The sequence below is a fragment of the Ornithodoros turicata genome, unplaced genomic scaffold (assembly GCF_037126465.1).
Source record: "Ornithodoros turicata isolate Travis unplaced genomic scaffold, ASM3712646v1 Chromosome133, whole genome shotgun sequence".
Taxonomy (NCBI): Eukaryota; Metazoa; Arthropoda; class Arachnida; order Ixodida; family Argasidae; genus Ornithodoros; species Ornithodoros turicata.
The window spans coordinates 287500-311648 of NW_026999310.1; the positions used below are offsets into that span (position 1 = coordinate 287500).

A 24149-nucleotide genomic window follows, 5' to 3' on the forward strand; every position below is an offset into this window, starting at 1 on the left:
GGAGGCTCAACCACGATGGCTATGCCACTGTGCACAGCAAACATGTTTGTAAAATATATTCATTCAAAACGTAGCGGAACTCACTTAAGAAACTTTTTATGAGCGCATGAGATGTAGTGATGATGGAGCGCAGTGCCTGGAAACGGTCATCCAAAACATTTTTTAACAGCTGATAGAGCCTGAAGTTTTCGGGAAATATTTTTTCTAAATTCGGGGGGTAAAAATCAGGTAAACAAACATGTGCACTAAATTCATGTGAATTCAGGTGAAAAAACTTCCAGTATGCTAAATTCGGGGAGCAATCGGGCGCAGTTACTCAAGCCAACTGTAGTGGTTTGGTACAAACTGTGATGTAACTGCATTTGCTGCCAAACAAGTACGTTAGTGCATTCCTACAGACATCCCAGTGAGGGGAATTTGCCGGGTAAAAATCGGGTTTCACCCTAAAGAGTGAACTTTCAATTCGGGGTGCAAATTCGAGGAAGATCGAATCGGGTAAAACCCTAAAACTTCAGGCTCTACTAATTAAGCACTGCAATCATCTGAGAACAGGGGCTGTGCAGGGGAAGTATGGCACAGTCGCTACACAGAACAACTTTCACCTCATTTTTGGCAGGTAACAAAACCAACTGCAGATGCTGAGCATTCACCCTACTGAGACTTCAGTGTATAGCGCAAACTTCGAGTGGGTACCGAGCTTGAAAGCTGCTTCATCTCCTCTGTTAGTCTTTTTCAATGACATTGGGAAGTCTACATATGTACGACTTGTCCTCACGTGGAAAGCTCACCAAAAGGCACGCGCAAGAGAGATCACTGATTGGGATCGCCCGTAGAGTCGCTTGCGGTGGCAGTGAGCATTGCTTCATGTAACCTGGCAGCTTTGCTGCTTCAGCGGTATCATGCAGCACTAGTCCCTTACAAAGAAGGATGCACGTTGTCTGACCATCTGTGGAAACTGTCAATATTCGTCTAATCTGAAGGAATTCCATCTGCTTCGTAAGTATGATACTGCTGTTGCTCTTCAATGGTTTCGAGTAGCCATGACTGTGGAACACCATACCAGTCACAACACAGCGTTTGTATTCCAGCCCTGTTTCTGGTGCACTTGAGCACACGCTCTGAAGTGCACACCTCTCTACGTCAGAGAAATTAGTGATACGCTGTGGGCGCCCAAGCAAGCATGCTTCTTCCACATATGTCGCATTTAGAAGTTTTTTGTAGCCCAACATGTTCTGGCACATGCAGTTCACATCCGGAGACAGCTGATCACTGGAAATCACCAAGTCCATTTCCTGAATCATTGCGACTCTTTCAAGCACTTGCAGTGGTGCACCTTTTGCTGCTGTTACATATTTCACGAGCCTTCCATTACCTCCCTCGAAAACAAATGCTGAATGTGCCCACAAAGGACCTAGCTTTTCAGCACATTTCGTGAGGTGCAGGAGTTGGTGGATATTAAAGGTCATCTTCTCATTGCCATTTGTAGCAGCGTGCCTTGCAACAAAGTCATGAAGGAGGCTATCTGCATGACACAAGAAAGAAACTTGAAGTGAAACTCTTCTGTATCAATGACATACATGACAAATCTTGCAACAGATAGGCACCAGCTGAAAAATTTCACAGGAAAAGTACAGCAGTTGCATACACATTACTAAGGTGATACAGCAGGCACTGGCTATGCATCCAAGCATTTCGCAAGGTACACATCAGCTACAGGGCACCAACACATGTGCCTGTGAGCTTGAGGCTTCAGAGTTTTATTTTCCGATTTGAGCATAAGAGTTTGAAAATAATTTTGCCCTCTCAGTTTATACAAATTATGATTATGTACTTTCTATTTTTAGTTTTTATTTTACTTTAAATAATCAGTTTTTCTTCTAAGTACTTTTCCGCCACAGACCATTCGGCCTTACCAACATCGGCCAGCCTAACATGGTCTCATCAACGAAGGGTGTACAACTGAGTTAATGAGGATTGCTTGAACATAAGTCTTGTGGCTTTATTGAAAGATTGGTCGAATAGTGCCAAATTTATCAAGTACAACTGGGTCATTCCATGTCAAATGTCCCAGACATTGCGCTCGACCATCTCTAATATTTTTCGTAAGAATTGCGGTTGATTATTACCCTGCCTGCTTATTTTTCACAAAACAATTTTTTTCATCCTGTTGCTGCCTCCTGAAAGTTCCGACCAGCTGAGTTACCTGCCCCATTTTAAAAAATTCCAGAAAAATAACTCTTTTGCCAATTTCAAACGGACTTCTGCGTGATCACACTGAATGGGGCTTTCCTACGACATATCGTCTGAACTCAGTCAGCTGATTTCTTTGTCGGTTTATACCCACTGAAAACTGTTCAAATAAGGAAACTTCCAAGATTTTTTATTTGATACTTACGATATCTTCACAGTCCATATGCGATGCTGCTAAGGATGCTATCATTAAAGTATCATCTGAGGGTTGAGCAATACAAACGACTGTGAACAGATTGTAACTGTCAAATAAAAAATTTTGAAATTTTCTAATTTGAACAGTTTTCAGTGGGTATCAACCGATGAAGAAATCAGCCGACCAAGTTCAGACGATCCGTGGTACGAAAGCCCCATCCAGTGTGATCACGCAGAAGTGCAGTTGGAATTGACAAAAAGTTATTTTTCTTGAATTTTTTAAAAAGGGGCAGGTAACTCGGCTGGTCGGAACTTTCGGGAGGCAGCAACAGGACGAAAAAAAATTCTCATGAAAAAGAAGCTAGCAAGGCATTTGTTCCCAGGTAATAATCAGCAGCAATTTTTACGAAACAAATCTGAGATGGTCGAGCGCAATGTCTGGTACATTTGACATCGAATGACCTAACTGGAGCCTCTGCATGATTTATATGCCCACTGTTGCCGTTGCACTGCCAGACCATTCAACACTGTTTGTTGTGAAACATGGGCAGCTTGGATGCAGCAGTGCATGCTGACTTTTGAGTGCGGAATATGTGAATGGATGGCAGTCACCAATGACGTTTTGGAAATACATCTGACCAAAGTTTGAATACGACCGTATGTACAACCACAAATGCTTACCAGCCCTTCGCAGTTCTGCGTTTGAGATTTCAGTCTGCAGGAGGATGTGCACAGCTTCCGCGAGCCTCTTCAGCTGTGACCAGTGTGCGGGGGGATGATGCCCAAGGTACAAGGAAGGGAATAAAACAATAACCAGTGCCTCCATTCACTGGCTTTCCAAAATGTACGCTCTTCAAGAGGCCTTGGCAGTCTTGTAAAGCAGTCAGGAGGCTTGATGCAAAGCAGCCTCTCATTAATTGCTTCAAGGGAGCTGCTCACTGATGCTGTAAGAAAGAAATGTGATGTACATACATGCAGGTGGTGATGACACTGCCACAAAATCGGACTGGTAAATTCACAAACCACAAGGCCACAAAGGAACTCATTATGGTACATGGGTCTTAGAGATAAGAACAGAAAATAGAGCACGAAAACACGGGAAGGCTTGAGAAAGGGTGAATGAGAAATACACTTGTTTTGGTACTTGAGTTTTTTAAGGCGAGTGTCCAAACTTACGCAAGGTGTTTCATTTAAGATGAACCTCACGTTCAAAAGATAATGGCACATTGAATTAGAATAGGACCACTTGCATAATGTCACCCCTCCATTAGCCTGGACGATCTCAGTTTATTTTTTTCTCAATTAACTGACTGACTGAGTCGCATGTTACCTGTGGAAGTCACTACACATTTTTTGGGGCGTGGAAGGAAAACTCATAAATGGTAGAGAGTTGCGACCAACAGCATTCGCTGTCCTGTTTCACCACCTATAACTTCGCCACTGACACGTTCACTTCAGTCATTATAAGTACAAAATTACAAAATTAATTTATTAATTGTGAAAAAGAGCACAGTGAAGAAGTCTAGGCTACTCATGACATTATGTGAGAGGTCTTATACTGATGCGATGCACAGTTAGTTTTTAAAAGTGGGGTTCATCTTAAATGAAACACTCTGTACATCATGAGAGTTTTAACAACCACATGATGCTTCCGTTAATCTGAACATGTTTAGCAAGTGTAGAGTAGTGCTAGACATGATACTGCTTTCTCTCATAGCATCTGACTTACATAGGACGATATCCGTAAGATACTTGGTCACACCAAGGAGAACGCAGTGCATTTAATCGACACTTTGGCCCCAGACAACGTCAAAGCACGCCAAGTTAACAAGCGCTGACGGCCCTTTAATTCCGTTGACTGGAGAGTCATTCTTCAATGCAAGTTGCATGTCCCTAGCTGTGCCATGCATCGTCCTTTCACCTACAGGGGTGGTGTCAGGAAACCTCATTGTACCTGTAAGGCAAGTAGTGAACACTGATTAGATGTAAGAACACTAGCTGACAAAAAGCTAACTGACGTAGTCAACGGCACTCAAAAAACGTGCAGAGCACTATATAAACCATCTCTGTCCAGTCCAGAGCCATGTGGGCTATCTAAATATTTTTGGGGTTACATCTAGTTAATTGCAAACAAGTTGTTTCGTGATGAATTTCAGTTCTGATGCATCGGAATATTACAGCTGCGGCAACAGTTGCTACTCGAGGTGAATATCCACTGAAGCATCTTTTTTTCATTTGTGGGAAGAAGGGGGTAGAAATTACCTCCTACAGGCTGCATGCAATACAGAATGCATGCTGTGAGTTCACTTTTAGTGCCCATATAGCAGAGGTCTTCAGTGAATGGTCGTCTGCCACTCTTCTCTTGTTAATCTTTTGGTAATACACATGTAAAGCAAACCAGTAAGAGGTCAAGAAACTATACAGCAATTCGGTAACACAAAATAAAAGAAAGCCTCAGGAAGGGAAAATCTGTTCGAAAAAAAAAACAACTTTCAATAAATAATAGGCGTACCACGATATCCTGAGAAATTCCAACAAAGGGAACATTTCTTTTCCGACAACACTGATCCCACAACCTATAAACTCTGGGTTCTGAGCATAAGTGGAAAGAGCATGTTGCTAACCTACACAATACTGAAATTCTGGGATAAATGAAGTTTCTTGTGAATGAATGGAAAGCTAATTCATGATAAAATAACTGGGTAGAATTGGGTTTAGCCCGAAATAGCCAGGCCCTGTGTATAGTCCAACATTAAGAGGACATGTTCTAAGTGCCCTCAGTGAAACAAAGTGAATGTACTTGAGTACAACTTGCCTTCAATGCGCTCGCCTCTGACAAAACACCATGGACAGGAGAAGTAACCACTGTATAAGTTCTGGTTTTGAACAGCAGCACGAGCTGGTGCGTCTACACAGCAGCATACAGCACACACCCTGGACGATAAGGCTTCACTGTTGCAATGCCATTCCACTTCCTTTGTTGAGTTCAATTCCTCCACAAACTTCTTCATGAACACAAGCATATTGGGGTGAGTTTTCCCAAACCACAGTCCGGCTGTTATGCATTCCTGGAAACGGACAGCAGGTGGCAGTTCATTGATTATGAACTGAATAGGCCATATGGAAACATTGGAGGACTTGTACAGTGGACTGCCATCAGTATTAAAAGTAATTGTCAGGTCTGAGAATTTGAGGTCTCCATTTGTGTGCAATGCTCGATGAACTGACCCACTCGTGATGTCAGACATGTCCTCATTTCCTCTATCCTGTTGAAGCTTCTTGAGGTTACTGTAGAGTGCATCGCTGTTCCTCAAGACGACATTCTTCACCTGGTGTTCCATATTTAGGATGCTGAAAATGTGACCCTGCTTCCGCAACTCAGTTTGACTGCGCCGTACCTTGCAGACGGAACAAATCATGCTTTCCCTATCACTTTCTTCCCTTAATAAAGTTTTACAGTATTCACAATAAAAGTGGTGCTTCACAAAGCTGTTTGCTCTTGCCATCCATATTTTGCGGAGCATATATTTGCTCGGTGGCAGGACGTCAGCGGAATCAAACAGTGCATTTATGAGCTTTAGGAGGTCATCTACGGCTGACCATGTTAACCCGTGCGCGATGGTGAAGGACATGATCATAGCAATTGCTTCCAGTTTCTTGGTTCTCGAATTAGGCAATGTGCCTTCAACAAACTGTTGAAATATATCACTGAGTTGGTCAGGTTCCTGAGCTTGGGTCGAACTACTGAAAGAGTCGTGGTGAGGGCTGTTTGTTCCATGAGTACTCCTGTGGTGCATCAACTGAGGCCTCGTCCGTGCTTAGGAAGGTATGCCGTTGTGCTGCTGTACTTGATGCCAAGTGACATGCCGGAGTGTTGTCACTTCCTGTTAGAAGCGGGCCACTTCCAGATTCACTATCATCACTGTCTTCTACACAGTGAATGTTACCATGTGGGCTGTGCTCAGGTGGTGAATCAGCCATGCTCTCATCAGTACTGTCTTCACTACTGTCACTTGAAGGCAGGGCATGCAATACGTCTGCTGCTGTGTGTGCCACAAAGTCACATCCTGTGGCGTTGTCACATTTAACTGGAGTGCCATCCTCTGTCCTGTCGTCATCTTCATGTTGACGAGTACCATACAGTTCTTCTGGGCGTAATGGAGGAAAACCAGCTGATGTGCTAGGGTAAGTGACTGGTGGTTCATATCCCTGAGCCTCTTCAACACATCCGTGCGTGCCTTCATTTGGCCCTGTTGTTCTGACGACGCTCTGGTGGTCTCCGGGTTGATGTTCCTGTGGAGTATACCGATGTTTGTCCGCACTGCTTGAGGCCTCGCTTGGCACGCTTCCTGCGTCACTGTGCGCAGGCGCACTCGAGCTTGAATCTGCTGCTCCAGAGTGGCTTTCTCCGCTTGCCTCAGTGAGCTTCCTCCTGAAGAATGTTGCCCGCGGAACCTCAAATGGAGCGTCCTTGTACAGATATAGCTTTCTTCGTTTTCGTCCTCGTGGCATCCCTGATAAGAACAATATATATGGCATAATAAATGACTGAGAAAGGGTAAAGAGGCTAGCCGCAACGTAGCGAAGGAATATATAGATGCAGGCGAGCCTGAAGGCATGATTTATAACACAGCTTTGGCCAGAGGCGGATCCAGGATTTTTCTGAGGGGGATTTTTCTGAGGGGGGGTTCCCTCTAGGCAAATGCCAAATGCATGCGGCGGTTGAACCCCATCTTAAAGGTCGCGAATCAGGGGGGTCCGAACCAGTGGATATCGCAACCGGCTTTGATCAGTAAGGCGTGCTTTAACATAAAGCGTAAAGGGGTCCGGGCCCCTGGATCCGCGCCAGGCTTCTATAAGGCGTGCCTCAAGAGTAAGCAGAGAAAGCAAAACGTGCTTACTGTTTCCAGATTCGGCGCCCTTCTGTTAGTGACACAAATCACTCAAGATGCACGGACTGTTGCGCGAAACGTCGCCTTGACTACGCGCACCGGTAAACGAGAATAGGCTGTTCAGTTTACCGCGAGCTATTGTCTTCGCGCAAAGCATTTACGTTTTCGTTTTCTTTATTATTTTGTTTTATTATTGCTGTGTTTAATTATCGCAGACGTGCTTGTGCATCTTTCACAGTTCCAGTTCCAGGATTACATTTTGCGAGGAAGCCGCGAGGCTGCGTCACCCACTTTCCAACCACTTTCTGTGGTGCTCCGCGTCCTGTGCAATGGAAAGTTTTGAGTGGGTGCACCTGTTGCCGGTTGTCACTTTCAGCAGGTAAGAACTCTACTGTGTTAGTACTATGCTACCGTACATTAGTAGATATCGTCATTGAGTACAAGAATCTGCTACTTTTAAGCGTAGTAAGATGTATGCATTTGTAGGAGGCTATGCATGCGCACGTTCGTTACGTTGAAGACGGCATGGAAGCTATCCTGCCTGTCAGTCTGATAAAAGATTTCGATCCGTCAGCGGATAAGGACTTCAAGAGAGTCCGGCAGGTGTTATGGTGTGATGAGGACGGCAGTCTGGTGGGGTACTACCCGGCACAAATACAAAAGATAGGAGGTATGTCCACACGTCTGTAATCCGAAACTACGTACAATGCTGCTCTCGCATAAATTTAGACAAATGCCGAATATTGCTCGCGAATTGTGCCATTGGCGTTGTGAATGAAGTAGATCAATCTCTTTAATTCGTGATGTTTCAGATTCAGAGGACGATCTGATAAGGCAGTTGCTCGAAGAAAACTCGGCGATCCCTCGTGCTCTGACCAGAGACGCCGACACTGATATGGAGGTAAGAACGGGGTGTAAGCTGTGTTGTACCAGTGACATAGCCCGAGTGTTGTTCCCCCCACCAAGAAAACAACTTTCCCATGTAAGCCTAGGACAGCACATAGGAAAAAGGTCATAGCGATTTCAATCAAATAATCCCGATAACTTTGCTGTTGTTCTTCTTGCATTCTTATTGCTTACTACTCTCATCACTCATTTAGAGGGAGAGCCGTCCTAGAATAATTTGTATCAGCGTAACGGAAGCGTGATGCGTCACGAGATACTGATGATAATTTTTTATAACTTTGCCATCTGACCCATTTACTCATGTGTCACGTGGCTAACCGGAAAATAGGTTCAAATGATCAGGCAGCAGAAACCCTTAACTTAACAGTTAACTTTTATAATTAGTTTCGCTAATTAACGAGGATTGGTGGGTGGTGTAAATTATAAAGCTGTTGTGCACTCCTTTGAAATTTGTTGCCTACAAACTTGAGCACTGAGCGAACACCTCTGGGTCAGTAAGAAGGTTCTAGAAAAAAAAAAGTGCTTAACATGAGCGTGTCCAACAACTCGTGATCTGCGGGCATTTTTACGCTCTCCCACCGTCTCGCTGGCTCTCCTAACTTGTGTGATGCACCCCCAACTTCCATGGATTTCTGCAGTCAATAACCTGAGACGAACAGAAGAAGGGAAAAGAAATGGGCTAATATCTGCATTCTCACAAGGTGCATCATGCCGTTTAGCAAACCCAGTGTGACCATTGATAGTGCAAAACACTGTAATATGAGCTGGTTCTATACCTTCACCTATCGATAGCACCAGTTACGTTTATTTCTTACTTTTCCAGTTCACTTCCGGTTTGGGTTCAGGTGTGTCTTTGAAGTTTGATTCAACACCCTGCTGTTATTGAACAAACTATCGTGGGTCTCGTACGACTGCTTTGTGCACCCTCTATGTACCGTATAAACCGGAATATAGCTCGACCCAGTGTATAAGTCAGCTCCTGTTTTTGAGGGGATGTCACAGAAAGAAAAAAAAAAGCTTCGTAGTGTGCTCAGAAAGTCGAGGGCAGCAGTTAACACGGTCTAAATAAAAGGTGTTTTAATGCGCAATGCAAGTGCATCTTTCCACTTCTATTTTCATGTCACAAAATATTTTTTTGTGAAATTCACCAGAAATTGACAATAATTATCACTTTTGTTGCCTACGATCGCGAAAAAGGTGAGACAAATTGCCTGTCTGCACTTAACTGATCAGTATATAAAACGGGGGTTAGTTTTCTCTGCCCCAATTTTTGGGAAAAAATCATCGACTTACAGGGTGCGACACTCAATTGTGCCACATTTCCGTTGCGTTCTAAAAAAAAGATAAGGTTCTATTCGCCTGAGGTTTTGCAAACCAATAGTTATTCTCCTGAAGTTTTTTGGCGTTCTTTGTGTGCTTCGTCAGCCCACGCAAAGGGGAAATAAATAAAGTTGACATGTTTGTCGCCATTTTCTGTGGCGTATTCCTGGACATTTTGACGCCATCTCGCTGGTTTGAACAATGTTGTTGGTGTTGTTACGAGTCTATTCCGAGTCAGACGTGTCTCAAATCACACAAGGCGCATCAGGAAGCTTCAGCCTGAGCTACTGCCTTGCACGTAGCGACCAATTAATCATGTTGAAAAGCGACGCCCCAGCAAGATGGCATCAGAATGGCTGGGTACAGGCTATAGAAAATGCATGGGGCAACAATTTCAACAATTTTTATTTCCTCTTTGCGCGGGCTGACAACGTTCACAAAGAAGCCATCTCGCTGGGACGTTGCCTTTCAACATGATTACTTGTCGCTACATGCAAAACAGTAGCTCAGGCTGAAGCTTTTTGATGCACCTTGTGTGCTTTGAGACACGTCTGACTCAAAATAGTCTCGTAACAACGCCAGAAACATTGTTCGAACGAACGAGATTGCATCAAAATGATCAGGAATAGGCCACAGAAAATGCATGGGACACAAAATTCGATATTTATTTCCCCTTTGCGTGGGCTGACAAACCCCACAAAGAATGCCAAAAGAAACTGAAGGAAAATAGCTATCGGTGCGCAAAATTTCAGGCAAGGTGGACTGCATCATCTTTTCATATGACACGACGGAAATGCGGCACACTTGAGTGTTGTGCCCTGCATGTTCTGGTTTATACGGTGGTTGATGAAAATTAGAATCCTTTTCATCATGCTGCCTGTTTCTGCACCAGGTTGTGCACCAAATGTTGTGAATTTGTACATTGAAATTCCAGTTGCCAGTGAAAGTCCAGAAAGTGGAAGCCCTGGAAATAAATCTCCCTTAACGTGAACGTATGTTTTTGACAGACAACTCTGTGTAAATTTTTTTCACACAAGCCCGCAGCCAAAAATAACTTCAGATTACTGCTTGCAGATGGATAGGTGCGAAGGGATCATGTCATAAAGTAATGCCACATTTTCTCTGTGCTGTTTTTTTTTTCTTTTTTCATTAGCTAGGACACATGCTTCCAAAGCTGCAGTGAAGTAATATATCCTAGATTTTGCATGGGGCATTTGTGAGGAATGAACTGGGATTAATTCGGAATTAACTAGGAACATGGAGATAATCAGTCAGAGCTGCTCTCACGCACATGCTTCTTTAGGCGAAGACGCCTGGCCCCTCGAAGAAGCAGCGGAGGCACAATGAAACAGTTTCTCGCAAGAAAGAGATGAACTGCATTCTGATGGATATGCCATCGGAAAAGCATCAAAGCTCTGAAGGACCATCGGAAGAGGTGCGAAGGCCTCAGTCGGCCCAGATCACACCGATCGGGAGTGAGAAAGAACTACGAAAGCTAAAAGAAGAAGTTCGGTTGTTAACGAAAGAGAAAGAGGGACTGGCAAATCAACTGCAAACACTTCAAGCAACAACAGAGCATCTTCAGAAGAAGTTAGAGGTAGCAGAGAATGAACTGCTTGCGGAACGAGCACTATGCCGGAGGTCCCATGAGACACCGTTAAAGAAGTTTGGTGAGTATTGCAGATTACTGCAGTATTGCCCTGCCCTCTGAAGATGAACTGCATATTTTGTTACAGATATCATCCCTATAGTTACACAACCAGAGATGGAGCATCAGCAGGGTGAACTGCTTCAGTCAGCAGAAAAGTTCTGTTCAGCTTGGGCCACCTTGAACGAATCTGATGATGGTACATTTGGAACAACCTGGACCCAGTGCAGCACTCAAGCTGTGGAAAGTGTGCAAGATGAGGCCATATAGTGCAGGCGATTACAATGCAGGCCAGGCTGTTGCATGCCCAGAAACAGCTGAGTTGATTGGACAGGTGTGGGCAAGTGCTGAAAATGACTGTGTGTAAGGCCACTTCTTTTCCACAATTTTGCAGAAATTTGCTGAATTTGCCTGTTGTTCTTGATTTAGAAATTGTCACACAATTCTGCAGAATTGCATAATTTTTGGAAAATTTGATGACAACTGGACCAATTTCCATCACACTGCTTCATTTCTAGTCGCATAAAAACGTTAATTCTGTGTCATTCTTTCGAAATGTTGAGAAGGGAATTGGGTGGAGTTTGCCACAGCTGATCGGATTTTTCAAGCAGTTTCTTCGAATGCGCTGACAACTGTCCAATGTCTAAAGCGGGCTGCACCCTGTGCACAAAAGTGTTGCGGGAAGCCCGCTTTACAGAAGTGTTTGCAGCTAGTGAATCGTATCTTGCAGGCAATTACCCAGCTGTCACCAATTACCCAGGCAATTACCCAGCCGCAAACACGGCGAAACACGTGTCCTCTGGTGCTGTGGCATTGAGGAGTGCTCTGTCACCCTCCCAAGTGTATATCGCTCGCTGAGTGACCCCTGGTTTGCCAATCCCGAACGATGCGCAGCTACCCAGGGCCGATGAGCCGCAAACACGGCGAAACACGTGTCCTCTGATGCTGTCGCATCCTTCCATGAGTATATATATATATATATATATATATATATATATATATATATATATATATATATATATATATATAATATATATATTTTAAATTCTGGTAAGTCATTCTCGCGAAGAGGTCGAGCAAGTGTGCCCGACCATCACAGATTATTTCTAGGCACATGTAATCCTACACCATGAAATATTTCTGCTCCATTGCAAATAATTCAAGGGCAAGGCGCCTTCGAAGTGAGCGTCTCTTACATAAACTGCCTTTCACTCGAAGGTCTGCCGCGGCGGTTTCGAATCACTTGGAGAGGTAAAATTTCTTTTTTTCTTGTAGAGTAATATTCATTTCATTTGCTGCACGTAATTCCGAGTTTGTTACTCTAACCGGAAAACGCTAGTCGAAGGCGCAACAAACACAATTTTTTCATGGTTTCATTAATTTATTGCTAGTGGTGCATAGGACAACTTTGGATGAATATTTTTTATATATAGGGCTTTGCCAGTACTTTGAAGAAAAAATAGCTCTTCAAGGCAAACAGGTATTACACAAAAAAATATTCAAAGTCAAGGCTTTTAGTAAAGTTGCCCATATTGAACTGACAAATATGCAGTGAAAAGGTTGGTCTGGAGAAGTATTAAAAATGTTGTTCCTACTTCTCAGAATTTTGCAAATGCTATTCTGTAAGCAGTCGGCAACGTGGAGCGTTTCTGAGGACATGCGGCATTTGGTGCGTCTCACATACATGACTCTGAGGCGCGCGGCATGGTTGGTCCCTCCCTGCTCTCCCAGGTACAGGCGAACGCCCCGCATCGCCGCAAATGTGCCCCGCCAGTGCCGCCGGGATTCAAATGCAAGATGACCCCCAAGTTTGGAATGTGCAATTTTGAAAAAAAAAAAGTCTTACATTGGAGAAAATACGATAATTTACTCTCATCCTGCCATAACAGAAAGTGAATATTTTAGTTTTCTGGCGTATGTTTTGTCTGTGCAGACCAACTGATATGTGCAAGCTGGACACTATCACTGCCAAACCATAAGGAATACTTGGAACACACGTTTTCCCTTTTGAAGATTGCAGAATTTAGGAATTCCTGCCGTGGAACCTATGATTTACTGCTGCAGAAAACTGGTGGCCGTAACTGTGTGCTGAAGTTTTTGGGGCTTACCCAATTTTCTCCCCAATTTGCACCCCCGAATTGAGTTTTGTCTCTTTTTGGGTTGCACCCTATTACTACCTTCAAAACTGCACCCAACCTGGACATTTCATTGGCAGCAGTATACTAACCTTTCACACAGTACGCTGTTGATTTCTCCTAAACACAAGATGATTGGTACGACAAAGGCAGATAATACAGTGAAGCCTGATTTCATACCTAAATTCAGCCTAATGTTAATTTTTCCTTCTGAATTTGCAGGAATTTTTGCATGAATTTGTGTGATATCGTTGCTGTTTGGACAGAGTTTTAACCCCAGAATTTGAGAAAACGCAGAACCCCAAAACTTTGATGCATAGAAAATTATGGTTTGCTTATCACAGGGCAAGTCTGACCAAGAGCGGGAAACAGCAATGCCTAGCCCAACAGCTGGCACATCAAACACGAGCACGGGTATTGGGAAACGTAAACGGAGCAAGGTGGACCCATCAACACCTAAAAGCCGAAAGTGGGCTGTGCAGAACACGAGTCCTTTGCCCATACTCCAAACAGTTGACAACAAGCCAAGCAGAAAGTACCATTTGATATGCTTACAGAGACCATAAAAAGAGGGGAAGTGTACAACTGATATGGAGTCCTGTTTCATGTGGATTGGCATATGATATAGGGGAGATCCAGGACAAAGGAATGAGGCAGCTGGAGTTAGACAGCCAAAACATATTTAAAATGGTAGTGCGTCCCACAGTATTACCCAAAAAACATGTTTGGAAAGCTCATTCAGTCAAAGGCAAACCCTCTTCTACACCTTTTGCTCAGAATTGGAGTATTTGCAAGGGCACATGCACTAGCCACCTCTGACACGCCCAGAATGCACCACAATCACGTGGGAGCACTTTTCTGATGCGCAAGTTTCACATCAGTGAGCTAAAAGTGCAAATATTGCAGCTGTAATGTAAAATACGTGAGCTGTAGAGTAGTAGAGCTGTCACATCATTTATTATGCCAATCTGAAGACACTGCAACAAAAATCACCGAATTGGGGCTGGAAAGGTGAACTATCCCATTAGCACAGTTTGCTCCACAGACTTCCCAGTAATAATGTAACCTGGTACGCGCTTTCATTAATGCTATAGGAGCAATAAGTCGGTAATGCACGACATTGCCCTTTTTGATGAGCTCTGCGATGAAAAACGTCACAAAAATGAGGCAGGCCTACATTAGTAACATCCTCACAATGGCAAAAGGACTGCATAGAATTGACAAGGCAACCGCAGGGAAAAAAGGTGTGTTGCCCACTGAAAGCAGTAGCCAGCAGTGGCAGTGAGCAAAAATCCTGATCTGATGTCCCCTAATGTGGTTCAGTAGTGTCCCACCCCTTCAACCAGGAAGGAAGGAATAGGATGGTTTTTCTCATTCACAAGTCGTTCAGTAAGAGTGTTACGAAAAGGGCCTTGAGGAAGCCATTGTTAGTTGGCCTCGCAGGCCAATTTTTTAATGCTTATTCGGAACCTATACTTGGGTGTGCAAGCTTCATTCTACTTTGGGACTGAAAGGAGAAAAAAAAGTCGGAACGTAAAAGATGTCCCATTCTTTCTGCCTCTCCCCAACTAAGTAGGGTGTACTGATCTACCTCAGGCTCATTCCTCTTTCTTTGATTCAGTGCCTTTGAGACCAGTCCAAGTCCTGCTGTTTCACATGCTTTTACTGAGTATTTACCTCATTTTTGTTCAGGTGCACATAGGGAATGACATTTACATACCCAAAGACAAATTCGAGTGGGCCATGAAGAGCAAAAAGGACTCAAAATTCTGTCGTGAGCTGGCCAGACAACTTTGGACGGAAGAACAGCTCCGCGGACGAAGTGTCACCGGCAAGGCTTCTAATCGCTATGCAAGGACATGCTCAGCGAAACCAATGCTGACACCTGTCAAGGTGCAGGCAGTGTTCAGTAAGTGTAGAGAGCACATTTGACCTCTTTAATTATTCTGAGTTCTGAGCAAGAGACATGCCATGGGGGAAGGGGGGAGGAGAGGCTTGGGGTTCATGACCCCAGGTTTTAAAAAAAATTGGGTGTGAGCAAATTTTCACTGAGAAATTGGAGCTGCAGCACATTAATCATATTTTGTACCAAAGTACTTATAAATGTACTTTGTGAAGGGATATACTTTGTGTGATCTGTATCAGTGACTGGCAGCACAAAGGATGGTACATGTACGTATATTTTGATAGATTTCTTGTAATTCAAACAAAGATTGCTGGTCCCCTCAAGTGTGAATTAATGAGGTCTACTGTGGAAATGTAAATTTTGGGAGGAAAGGTTTCTGCACAGTATACAAAGAAAAAAAAACGTGGCAACTTCTTACTTGCCATTTTTTGCTAGTGTGGCCGAAATTGAGCAAAATCATGATACTACTGCTTGTGACATTGTAGCAAACTGCTTCTAGCTCAATACATACTTCTAGAACGATGAATGTGACGTCAACAAAAAGGGCATGCAATGATGAAAGGAATGGTGTCTGTTACATTTTTCTCTGATCAATGGCATCTGTACAGGGAGGCCTTGAAGAACTGCATTTTTCATATTTCCTTGTGACTTCGACAATTTTTAAGAAAACGTTTTCGTCACACATGGTGCAGGGAGAAGGGAAGCGTTGACCACGCACCTGTGAGCGGATGAATAGATTAGGGCCCTTTGGGGCATAGTTTTCAGTTGAGAAGCTGTCAAAGCTGCCCGGGACAGTCTGACCAATGTTTGGACCAATTTTTCTACCCCTCTCCCATGAAAATGACTGACGCTTGTAGCTTAAATAGAGGCGCATTTTTCATCATTTTCTGTCCTCTAAAGAATGTAGTTTTTCAAAAAAGATAGGAAATAGCAAGGTTCCTTGCTTGTTCGAAGGTCACTGGAAGCCTGTAATCGGAAGTGAGCAATATTGGTACATGCTAAAGCACAGAAAGTTATAGTACACATTACGACAAAAGTTTACAGTATGCACGAGCAGTGTACTCTCTCCGCGGTGCCATTCTTGCAGTGAGCAGAAGCGGGCTAGTCTACCTGCTGAGAGGTGTGGGCGGCCATGCCGACAGCAACAACCCACAGGCCCACCCCTCTCAGCAGTTGGACGAGCCCATTTCCGCTCATATGTCCTGTAAACTTTTGTCGGGATCTGTACGAATTTTGCTGCTACGTCCAGTGAAAATGGTTGTTGCTTTATTCCACCAAGACATGTTCTGAAATTATAAGTGCATTCAGACTTTTGGCTATCATTGGTTGCTGCCGATCGCCTTCGTCACTGTGGTCATTGTTATATGCATCACCGCCATGAATGACAAGAGTCATCATCTGACGTGGCCTGGTTCTGTCTTCTACCCACTGGTTGTTGCAGCATCCGAGATCTCTGAAACTATGGAAACTATTACTAGGCTGTTTTTGTTCCTGTAGTGTGCTCCATTGATACAAGCAAGTGTATGGGGCGAGTCAGGCCTTAATTTGGAAGAGAGTCACACCAGATCAAAGTGAAGGATGTCACTTAGGTGATCAGCTGTTGATATCGTGCACAAAGGATGCTTGTGAACTCTGCCTATCTGGGTTTTGCTGCTGCATTTGTCACTATTTTATGTCTCAAATAGATTGTATTAGATGGCTATTAAGACAGAGATCTGCATGCTGCCCACCCAGTACCACAGTGATTTCTCGGCCCCCACAAAACGATCCCGGATTTTAACCAAATTTTTTTAGCAGTCCCTAATACTGCGAAACGACACACCACGAAACATTTCTTCCCAAATCTCAATGTGGCGGGTGCTACACACGAGCAAAGTTCGCAGCGCTGGCGAAAACCGTGCCTGGCGTGAACGGCAGCTGCGGCTCATAGAAAGCACCTAGAAGTGTGCGGTTTTCTTCTGCGTATAGAGGAAACCATGCTTTACACAGTGTCCAAATCCCGGTTGTCGTACTGTAATCTGTGCTGGTATACAAAGGCCGGAAGTTTCGCAATTTTCTTCCTACTTCGTGATTTTTTTGTGGAAAATCAAACCATTAAATTTTAATGAATATTTTTCCCTCACAAGGCCTCGTGGAATACTTCCACAAGAAAAATCGCAAGACACGTAACTCTTGTAGTCATTGCAAGAAAAAAAGAGGAAGTATGCAATTTTTCCAAAATTCGCTACAATCGAGCGTAAAATACGCAATGAAGAGGTCGGAAGAGACGCCTGAAACCAACGCAGTTTTATAGAGCGAGCCTTCCTCTACAACATATTTAAAAATCTCGAGGGTGTTTTTTTGTATACGGGAGAAAATAATTTTTTTTGTAGTAAAGGGTATTACGGCCACACTGACCCACGTTGCATGTATCCGGTGGGGTGCTATATTTGTTTCTTGGGCTCCCGTTTTAATTACTCGTATTTCTGATTTTTTTCTGGTTGGTTTTCAATATGGCAACCACCAGGACCTAAGGAACATGGCTCCAGTTGAGCGCTGTGGAGTTCCAATTCACCAGTATGAATATTATAGGCGTGTAGATGCATGTTCACTTGATGAAAGTTCCCTTTATCTGTCACATTTAAATGCTGAACAATTCAGCAGAAATATTAACCACAAAAAGTCTAACAAATTATAACGCTAGAGGAAAAGACGAATGTGCAAAAAAGTCATTTACATGGCAGTACTGGAAATGACGGAATCTGGTGGTGGTGGTTCATCGTCCATGCTGTCCTAGGTTCCAGTGAGGCTCACAGCTATATAAAGCCTTGCACCATTCGCGTATGGAAGGGTATACCCGCAGATATCCGCAAGAAACTTCTGGGTTCGGATGAAATATGGACGCTTGTTGTGATCTGCGGATCAGACGCGGATGGTGCCGGCTCAGGAGCGGGTCAGACTCAGATAAACCGCGAGATTACGCCATCAGTTTGCTTCACACTAGGCACAGAACATAGAGTACAAGGTTTACGAAAGCCGCTCGCGCATCTGAGAGAGATCTCTGGCGTCTCGAGTTGAGGTGCGCGTCCGGCGCTGATCTTGCGTTTCACTTGCAATAAACTCTACTTATCGCGTTTGGTGCAAAATGTGTTGCTGTGCTTGGTGCCGTATAATCTTTCGTGGAAGCTAAATCTGTACTTGCTGTCGTGTATCCTTTGGTAGCATCATGGACGCTCAGGACCTGTCCTCGCTACAAAAGCTATGCCGCTCCGGGGTTTTCACTGTCGGAACGAGAGAGAGGAAGTCGCCCGTGTGGATGAAGTTTGGTGACAGCTTTTTTTGCTGCCGCCCCTTCTTTTTTTTTTTTTTTGCTGTTTTTTGTTGACGGGAAATAACGTTTATTTCCTGGAAAATTGGCCTGATATATCGAGCATAGAAACAGAACTATTGCTGCGTGCCGTGGGAGACGCGGATTTTTCGGATAGGATGCGGATGTGAAAAACCTCACCCGCGCAGAGCTTTAGCTCACACGACAAAACCACTAATCCCCAATCTCCATTGCCGGCACCGTGCACACCGGAAACAATGGCATAAACTTAACCACCTACGATTTCAATACGCGTGCTATGCTACAGAAGCAAAGGCTATGGTAACCTTGCAGAAGTCTGTGCCACAGCATATTGCTTGGTCATTAAAACCCAACCAGACCAGAGAAAAATTAAAAATAAAACGAATTAATACAGGAGCCCAAGAAAAAAAAATATAGCACCCCACTGGATACATGCAACGTGGGTCACCGTGGTCGTAATACCCTCTACTACAAAAAAAAGTATTTTCTCCCGTATACGAAAAAACACCCTCGAGATTTTTTAATATGTTGTAGAGGAAGGCTCGCTCTATAAAACTGCATTGGTTTCAGGCGTGTCTTCCGACCTCTTCATTGCGTGCTTTACGCTCGATTGTAGCAAATTTTGAAAAAATCGCATACTTCCTCTTTTTTTCATGCAATGACTGGAAAAGTTACGTGTCTGGCGATTTTTCTTGGTGAAGTATTCCTTAGGGCCTTGGCAGGAAAAAGTATTAATCAAAATTTAATGGTTTGATTTTCCACAAAAAAATCGCGAAGTAGGAGGAAATTTGCTGAACTTCCGGCCTTTGTATACCTGCACCGATTACAGCACGACAACCGGGATTTGGAGGCTGTGTAAAGCATGGTTTCCTCTATACGCAGAAGAAAACCGCACAGTTCTAGGTGCTTTCTATGAGCCGCAGCTGCCGTTCACGCCATAGGCACGGTTTTCGCCAGCGCTGCGAACTTTGCTGGTGTCTAGCACCCGCCACATTGAGATTTGGGAAGAAATGTTTCGTGGTGTGTCGTTTTGCAGTATTAGGGACTGCTAAAAATAATTTCGTTAAAATCCGGGATTGTTTTGTGGGGGCCGAGCAGGTCCGCGGGATCATTTCGCGTGGAATCGCCCGGTCAGCCAGCCATTTTAAGTGTTTGTTCCTGCCAAGGTTGCGAATACCCAATATTTGTGATCATTTCAGATGCGTACAACCACTTTGTAAAGGAACGTGCAAGCAGCACACCTGATCAAGGAAGACTGGGAAGCTTTAATCTCCACATGCGTTCTTTTTTAAATGACTTGAATAAACAATAGTGCCCGTGTCACTACCCCTACCTACCCCTGGCTACCCTGCTACCCCGCTACCCCTGGCACAGTTTGCCCGTGGCTCTGAGGAAGAAATAAATAAGTTATTATTTTAATGCAATGCTCATGCCTTTCTGAATTTATCGGTTCGGCTACAAATGTTCTGCAACATTCCTTACAGTGACAGCATGTGACTTAGTCTCAATACTTCTCGCCAGTAACTCTGGGATTCTTCAATTTTCATGTGGCATACAGTGCAGCTTTCTTAGGGTGTTTCTTGCAGGGTGGCCCATTACCTTTTCTCACAGGCTTTCTTGCGGGCCTCTAGGGCTGTAAGAAATCCTGTGAGAAAGACTCGTAGGCCACCCTGTAAGAAAACTGCATTGCCACTGCCTGTAAGAAATCCTGTAGGAAAGCCTCCCTGGAATCCTACAGGATCCCTGTAAGAAACTCTGAGAGAACTTTGTAAGATTTAGTCTCATAACCTCATAGAAATTCCCTCAGCGGTCTGAGAGAATTCTTTCGTAAGATTTTCTGAAGTATTTTTCAATAGGGAAGTACGCAAGTACGCAGGGTTGTGCTGTTCCCCAAACGGATGGACGGTATATTTTCCTGTTGCTGTTGCTTCCAGAAGGAAACCCGAATGCCTCTGGCAGATATGAACGTGGCACCGATACGTGAGGTTCCGCACAAAGAAGAGCAGTAGCAATAACTCATGATTCAGGGGTGGACATCCCGTGGCACCGACGAGAAGATGGGTGAATGAAAGGAATTTCTTCTAGAGCAGAATCGTATGACGATAAGAACAAAAGTGGGAAAAGGAAGACATGGAATAAAGTAAAAGAAAGAGTGTTTAAGTCTCCTCAGCCGGCAGTATGTAAGTGGTTGTTTTCCTTCCAGCTATTTGCCGAGTATGCTAGAATGGCAAGAAGTAAGGAGGGCCAGGGCAAGGAAGTGTTCCAGAAGCTCCTGTTTCTTATTCGTGACTGGCAATATCCTGGAGAGAAACCGTTTGGATTGGAAGGAGGACAAGAGCTGCTTGACCCTTGTCTTGAAAGGAACCACACACTGCCCCGTGAAGTCTACGATCTGCGCGAAAACATCAGATCCAGCTTCGCCGAAGTGAGATGTTTCCTCTTGCCTAGACCTGGTGACGCGATAGAGAACTCGAGCTTCAACGGGAAACTTCGAGGTAAGATTCCTTTAAATTTATCTTTCGTACATTGCCCTCAGTAGAGTATGTTGAGGAGTCGTAAGTAGAAAAAACGTTTTTGTTTCACACATCCATAAAGGTTTGATGCAACCAAACGGACTGGTGCGCACGTTTGCGAATCCGTTTAAGTGACAGTCGCATCCGTTTCGGGCGAGTTCGAAACTTTAGAGTCATTTTATTCCTTGTGGACTGCTGAACGCTCCATCGAAAACCCCACACGAAATAGTGGCCTTTTTCAGCTGTTAGGCGATGCAATACACGGCAAGAGCAGACGCCGTATGTTGTGAGTATTCCACTAATCCCTCTCTCAAAAAGCGTGGAAACTTATTTATTTAAGTACCAATTAGGGCGCGGCCTCCAGAATCTGGACTGGTACGCTTTTGGACCGCCATCGTCTGCAAGCTCTGCAAGGCATTTGGATGTCAACGTGTTCGACGCGAGCGAATGTTACCTAACTTGTTACCTAATGTTGCCTGTCGTCGCTATTCAGAGATTAACTCGAGGACAGCAGTGATGCAGTACAATGGTGAAGACAGTGATGCTTATTCTACGGATCCTTTGCATCGACACTATATATTGGAGATACGGAGACGAAACTGGTCGCGATAATCACGCCGTTCGTCAGTTACGAGCAGTTCCTCGATTGAGTGCTTCACACACGCCCACTTCAAAATAACAGCGGCCTATATGGTTTTGCTGTCAGAGGAGGCACACGAGCATTTAGTTGCCGTGTAGTGGGCACGGCAGCGACGCTCTGCGCTAGCGCTCTTGTTCTAGCGCATTGCAGAAAATCCGTTTTTCCATCGACCTATGCTACTGGCTGCAACTTCCTGCTCGAAGGGACAACAGGTACAATAACGTGTTTTTCAATTTCTTTGAGGGGCACCCGTTGTCACTTTCAAACGATAGATAGTAATCACGCAGCCATCGCTGATGTAATCGTACAGTTATTCCAGTACCGCGTTAAGGTGTGCAAAAGTGAAAGAAACTACAAATTCCGTATCAAATCTTGCGTCTAGCATTTCCTTTTGTGGTGTATTTCACGTGAAATGCATGTTTCTCCACAACTAGCACCCCACTTTTTTATTGCCTGGATTCAGAACAGCATCTCATCTGAACAAGTCCCATCCCATCCAGCTTATTATATTACGTGAAACATCTTGCTGGTTATGTTGCACTAAGATAATGAAAATGGTAAAAGTGCTAACAGTACAGGGCGAACACTAAAAGAGGACAGCCATACACCAAACACTTTGGTGGCATACTATGTATATACAGGGTGTCCACGCTAAGTGTGAACAGATTTTTCAAAAAATATATCAATCACTTTTTCCGAGATGAAATCAATTGCAATATAGCATATGCTGAAGGGCACTCCCTAGGGGGCATTAATATACTCCTAAGGCAATGTCTTAACTTTCAATAATTAACTTTTTAATTATAAAAGCTACGAAGTTGCTCCAATGAGAACCTCTTCGGTCACCAAAGCCGTTTTCAGAACAAAAATCCGTTCGATAGATCGTCCGCAAAAAAAATCGTGAAGGAACCCCATTTTTTTCTTTATTTTATTCATTGCGCATCTCTAGAGACGCGTCTTTCCTTCGCCCCCAATACGAGAGGATGAAAGAGCACACTATCGCCTCTTGCGTCCTGGAAAAAGATTAAACGAAAACAGGAAATGCAGCCCAAGATAAGGGCAGTCGCGATAGAGTCACCCGATAGATTTGTGTTTTTGTTTTGTTTCCGCAAGTCACAGCTAATCTTCGACGCATGAGGCGGCACTGTGCTCTTTCACTCTCTCACACTGGGGGTAAAGGAAAGCCGCTTCTTTGAAGATGCGCAATATACCAAATAAAGAAAAAAATGGCGTTCCTTCACGAATTTTTTGCAGACGATCTACCGAATGGATTTTTGTTCTGAAAACGGTTTTGGTATCTGGTGACCGAAGAGATCAGATATTCTCATTGGAGCAACTTCGTAGCTTTTATAATTAAAAAGTTAATTACTGAAAGTTAATTAAGACATTGCCCTAGGAGTCTGTTAATGCTCCCCTAATGAATGCCCTTCAGCATATGCTGTATTGCAATTGATTTCATCTCGGAAAAAGTGATTGATATATTTTAAAAAAATCTGTTCACACTTAGCGTGTACACCCTGTATGTTACTTCATGGGTATATCCTGTGTACCGTTTAGCCTGTAGATCCAAAACACAGCGCGAGAAGACCCGACGGAAGAAGAGAGGATAGGACAGGCGCTGACTCCAACGAACAGTTTAATAACACAAAAAACAGTACGCAGGCGCACAGCCGCCAACCCTGTCACCCCACCTTGGTCCAAGAGCGCAGACGCTCAGACAGACACAATCACTACCGCCTCGACAACATCCTCCTCTCCCCCGATAACAAAGACACAGAAGTTTGGCTCACACACCTACCGCCTCTATCCCCGATAAAAAACGCTTCAGATAACTCCCGCGCACCCTTATCTCTGCTCCTAGATAGCACAACAATCTGACTAAATAGCGGAGTACACTTGCATTTGGTAACATGCATAGGCAAATGACGCGTGTCCGCACTAGACAAAGACCTTTCATGCTCTCGGGCCCTGTCGTTAACACACCGGCCGGTCTGGCCAATGTACACCCTATCGCATGTGAGCGGGATCTTATAAACTACCCCCACCGCACAGCTAACGTACTGGTGCTGATGGCTCTTGCCACAAGAGACTTTAGGCTTACTACGATCAACTTTCGAACAAAGGCCCGAGAGCTTGCAAGGTGCCGAAAATACCATAGGTACACCGTAACTATTAGCCACTCTTTTCAAATTGTGCGATACTCTGTGCACGTACGGAACAACCATACATCTAGTAGAACCCCTCGCGACTTCCCCCCTAGGTTTCCGCACCTTTCCTTTAACCTTTTGGTGAAGGCCTTCGGCTACACTCGCCAACAGCCTTGTGGGGAATCCAGCAGCACCCAACCTGTCCACCTGGGCCGCGAAACTCTCCAACAAAACGTGCTCACAAGACTTCTTTAAAGCGGATTCCAAGCAGAGCAAAGCAATAGCGCACAGTCTTAGATTGGGCCGAGTCAAAAGGCATCAGGTCCTTC

At 44.2% G+C, this 24149-nt stretch overlaps 2 long non-coding RNA genes across 2 annotated transcripts in view; both read left to right on the top strand.

Annotated features, from left to right (window-relative positions):
* Positions 1–14898: 14898 nt before the first annotated feature.
* LOC135372241 (uncharacterized) lies at positions 14899–19939 on the top strand. Its single transcript, XR_010415906.1, has 2 exons — positions 14899–15195; positions 19720–19939. It is a non-coding gene; the product is annotated as an uncharacterized LOC135372241 (long non-coding RNA).
* Positions 19940–20592: 653 nt separating this feature from the next.
* The window catches only part of LOC135372238 (uncharacterized), a 30173-nt gene continuing 26616 nt past the window's right edge, over positions 20593–24149 (top strand). The window contains exons 1-2 of the long non-coding RNA XR_010415903.1: positions 20593–20660; positions 20724–21015. This is a non-coding gene — a long non-coding RNA (uncharacterized LOC135372238). The remainder of the gene's footprint in view (positions 20661–20723; positions 21016–24149) is intronic.